The sequence below is a fragment of the Petromyzon marinus genome, unplaced genomic scaffold (genome assembly GCF_048934315.1).
Source record: "Petromyzon marinus isolate PM22_M1 ecotype Great Lakes invasive population unplaced genomic scaffold, UKy_Petmar_22M1.pri1.0 PM_G_Scaffold_21, whole genome shotgun sequence".
NCBI lineage: Eukaryota > Metazoa > Chordata > Hyperoartia > Petromyzontiformes > Petromyzontidae > Petromyzon > Petromyzon marinus.
The window spans coordinates 575,001-580,000 of NW_027422773.1; the positions used below are offsets into that span (position 1 = coordinate 575,001).

At 41.9% G+C, this 5,000-nt stretch overlaps 1 pseudogene; it reads left to right on the forward strand.

Moving 5' to 3' along the window:
- LOC142912686 (28S ribosomal RNA) overlaps positions 1–5,000 on the forward strand; it is a 10,590-nt pseudogene that overhangs the window by 3,110 nt on the left and 2,480 nt on the right.

Below are 5,000 nucleotides of genomic sequence, written 5' to 3' on the forward strand. Positions count from 1 at the left end.
CCGTCCTATGAAACTCTTGTTTGTCTCGGTGTCAACCCAGACACAGAATGAAGATGCCCTCTGGGCATCTGATGTTGCTAAACCTATGGCGTCTAGGTCGGCGCTAAAAATGACTAGTATACCTTCCATGACCTTCCATAACTCGTCCTTGGAAAAGGAAGAGGAGATGAACTGCGATTTTTACGAACAGATTAAAAGTCTAGTTGAGTCGGATGACTCTTCAGATGACTTTACAGAGGATGATGAGGATGTGGAGGAGTCCTTCCTCGACATATCGGCTGAGGGACCCGTGTTGGGAAAGTTTCCCATTGACACCAAGGGAACTATCACGGTTGTACTGCCTAGTCTGGAGTATATATGCGTTATCTGTAAACAACACATGGGCAAAGCATCCGAACTTGTTGCACATTTTAACATCAAACACAGAGACATTCCTCTGGTGTTTAAGTGCGCTAAATGTGACAAAACCAACTCAAACCACCGATCGATTGCCTGTCATGCCCCCAAATGTGGGGGAATAAAGTTAACTGAGGAAAGCTTACCAATGGTCTGTGAATGTTGCCAGGCACGCTTTGCAACTCTAAGTGGCCTTTCGCAGCACAAGAGGCATGCTCACCCAGTCACCCGTAATGAGGAAAGGATTAAAGATGGTATAAAGGGTACCTCGCAGAGAGGGGTACACCGTAGCTGCTGGTCTTTGAAGGAAGTAGAACAGCTGGCCCTTCTAGAGTTGCAGTTTCAGGGGAAAAAGAATATCAATACGATCATTGCTGAAGCGCTTGGGACTAAGACCAACAAGCAAGTCTCTGACAAGAGACGGGACCTAAGTAAAAAGACAGGGGCCCCCATGTCAGACAGCTTACATTTTTCTTCTAGGCCTCTTGAGACATTGTCTCCCCCACCAAATGTAACAACGGGGACTTCATCCATACTCGCTCAAGCAGCTGAGCGGCTTACGAATGAGAATTCTGGGACCCTGGAAAAGCCTGCAATGGAGGCAATAAAGGCTTGGCTTAACGGCGAGGGCCAACATGATGCCCTCGTAGAAACTGCCACAGCATTGATGCTTTGTCCGATGAGATTGGTGAAAAACAAAGGCAAACGTTCAAAACCCGAGAACGACATTATTAAACCCAGGATATTACCCACACGATCTTGGATGAAGAAGAGAGCGGAAAAACGAGGAAGCTTCATGAAGCACCAGAAGCTCTTCTTTAAGAACCGCTCTCTTCTTGCGTCCTTAGTCCTGGATGGCACTGAACGTCATGAATGCCGAATCCCGAACGCAGATGTATATCGTTTTTACTGCGAAACATGGGAGAAGGTGTTGCCATTCAATGGCCTGGGCCAATTTAAGTCATCAGGTGTTGCAAATAACGAATACTTTGAGCCCCTAATTTCGGTGGAGGAAGTTCAGACTGCCATACGGGCCATTAAACCAACGTCAGCAGCTGGGCCAGATGGCCTAACAAGGGCTGCAATCTGTGCTGCCGACCCCGAGGGTCGGACACTGACAGCCCTATTTAATGCATGGATGATTACAGGAATTATTCCCAAAGAGTTGAAAAAGAATAGGACGATTCTTATTCCTAAGGTTATGGATGATGAAAAGCTGAAAGAATTGGGGAACTGGAGACCAATAACGATCGGTTCAATGATTCTGAGATTATTTTCCAGAATAATGACTGCACGTCTTGCTCGTGCTTGTCCCTTAAACCCAAGGCAGCGTGGTTTTATAGCGGCATCTGGCTGCTCTGAAAATCTTAAGGTGCTACAGGACCTTATGAGACATGCTAAGAAATTGCACAGGCCGTTGGCTGTCATGTTTATCGACATAGCGAAAGCTTTTGACTCGGTTTCGCATGCTCATATTTTATGGGTGTTAAGGCACAAGAAAGTAGATGAACACGTGGTGGGCATCATCCAGAACGCCTACGATCGGTGTACGACCTCGTTCAAAAGCAATGGCGAGTCGACTCGAGAAATTAGCATACGTGTTGGTGTCAAACAGGGTGACCCCATGTCACCCCTGCTCTTCAATCTTGCCATGGACCCTTTGATATGCACCCTAGAGTCACACGGAGTTGGGTACTCCATTGATACCGACCACGTGACAGCTCTTGCGTTTGCTGATGATTTGGTGTTGGTGAGCGAATCTTGGGTTGGTATGGCCGCCAATCTAGCGATCTTGGAATCATTTTGTGGGCTATCGGGATTGGAGGTTCAGGCCAGAAAGTGCCAGGGCTTCATGATAAGCCCAACCAAAGATTCATATACGGTGAACAACTGCGACCCATGGACTATCAAAAATAAAGATGTCCATATGATCCAACCTGATGAATCAACGAAATACCTTGGTCTGAAAATTGGCCCTTGGACTGGCACTATACAGCCTGATCTACATTGTCAGCTAAAGACATGGATCTCGAAAATCGATGAGGCGCCTCTGAAGCCAACTCAGAAGGTTGAACTACTCAATGCCTATGCCCTACCCAGATTGTTATATCCTGCAGACCACTCGGACTGCAAACAATCAACTCTCCGTGGGTTGGACCAAGAGATTAGAAAGGCGGTAAAAGGATGGCTCCACCTTCCCGCTTCAACTTGTGATGGACTGTTATATGCCAGAGCCCGAGACGGAGGCCTTGCCATCTTGAAACTGGAAAAAACAATCCCTTCGGTTCAAGTTAGAAGGCTGCAACGTATAGCAAACTCGTCCGGTGCTATCACCCGTAATATTGTGTCCTCGCAGGGTATGGAGGAAGAATACCGTAATTTGTGGGTACGAGCAGGGGGTGACAGTGATGCAATCCCAACATTCGTTCTCAGGGACTCGGTGTCAAAAGAACCTGTATATCCGAGACCCTGCGATTGGAGGGAGCATGAATTTCAGAGATGGTGCGAAAAGCCGGTTCAAGGAAGGGGCATTGTAAACTTTGCGCATGATAGAATCAGTAATGCTTGGTTGAGGCCATGGTGCGGCTTTAAACAATGCTTCTTTATCGCAGCACTACAACTAAGGGCAAATATTTACCCAACAAGAGAAAGCTTGAACAGAGGCAGAGATGGGGCCTTACGTTCCTGCAGGAAATGCTCTGCCAGACTCGAGTCCCTTTCGCACATTCTCGGTCAATGTCCTGCAGTACAGAAAGCAAGAATTGCGCGACATAACAAGATCAGTAACATTCTGGCAGACGAAGCGGCTAGATTGGGCTGGTCTGTATACAAAGAGCCACGGTTCATATCCGAGACGGGAGAGATGAGAAAGCCTGACCTCGTGTTTGCAAAAGATGAGGAGGCGGTTGTGATCGATGTCACCGTCCGTTTTGAGCTTTCAAAGAATACCTTGTCAGATGCTGCCTCGCACAAAGTTTCGTACTATACCCCTCTTGGTGATCAAGTCAAAGTGCTGACGAAGGCTAGCAAGGTCACATTCTTTGGATTCCCGGTTGGGGCAAGAGGAAAGTGGCCCCTTGAGAATAACGAGGTACTTACCTCCCTGGGCCTGACCAAACCCAGAACGACATCACTGGCCAAGATGATTTCCCGCAGAACGCTGCTTTTCTCTCTTGATATTCTGAGAATGTTCTGTGGAAATTATGCGGTCTATGAACAGTCATAGACAACCTCCGAAACAAATAATAGTTTTGTTTTAAGATGTCATTTGTTTTAGATTGATTTTGTTATTTTCGAAGGTGAAGTCGGTTTTTATTTCATTTTACTATTTTCCACAATTTAGATTGTTATTTTCCAAGACGGAGTCTTGGTTCTTTTTTTTATTGTTAGTTTTTTTTTTTTAACACGTCGTATTTGTTACTTTAGAGCTTAGAGGGGACTTTATTTTCGCCTTACTATTTTCTGCCTACAAAGAAGATTAAAAATAAGCTTTTTTCAAGATGGTTTTGTTATTTTCCAAGGTGAAGTCTTGGTATTCTTATTTTACTATTTTCCATAAAGAAGACCATTCTTTTAGATTTTGTTATTTTCCAAGACGAAGACTTGGTATTTTTATTATATTGCTATTTTTTACACGAAGCTTATTCAAGAGCACTTATATAGATTAGACTTTGTTATTTTAATTCTTTATTTTTGGACTACATCAGCTCGAGAGTCCTGTAACTTACTATTTTCTGCCTACAAAGAAGATTAGAAATAAGCTTTATTTAAGATGTTTTAGATTAGATTTTGTTATTTTCCAAGGTGAAGTCTTGGTTTTTTTATTTTACTATTTTCCACAAAGAAGACTTTTCTTTTCGACTTTGTTATTTTCCAAGACGAAGACTTGGTATTTTTTTGCTATTTTTTACAGGAAGCTTTATTCAAGAGCACTTATATAGATTAGACTTTGTTATTTTAATTCTTTATTTTTGCACTACATCAGTTCGAGAGAAGACTACAAACCAGCTTTATTTAAGATGTTTTAGATTAGATTTTGTTATTTTCCAAGGTGAAGTCTTGGTTTTTTATTTTACTATTTTCCACAAAGAAGACTTTTCTTTTAGATTTTGTTATTTTCCAAGACGAAGACTTGGTATTTTTTTATTGCTATTTTTTACACGAAGCCTATTCAAGAGCACTTATATAGATTAGACTTTGTTATTTTAATTCTTTATTTTTGGACTACATCAGTTCGAGAGTCCTGTAACTTACTATTTTCTGCCTACAAAGAAGATTACAAATAAGCTTTATTTAAGATGTTTTAGATTAGATTTTGTTATTTTCCAAGGTGAAGTCTTGGTTTTTTTTATTTTACTATTTTCCACAAAGAAGACTTTTCTTTTCTTTTAGATTTTGTTATTTTCCAAGACGAAGACTTGTTTTTTTTTATATTGCTATTTTTTTTTACACTGCTTTATTCAAGAGCGCTTATATAGATTAGACTTTGTTATTTTAATTCTTTATTTTTGGAATACATCAGTTTGAGAGTCCTGTAACGTACTATTTTCTGCCTACAAAGAAGACTACAGACAAGCTTTATTTAAGATGTTTTAGATTAGATT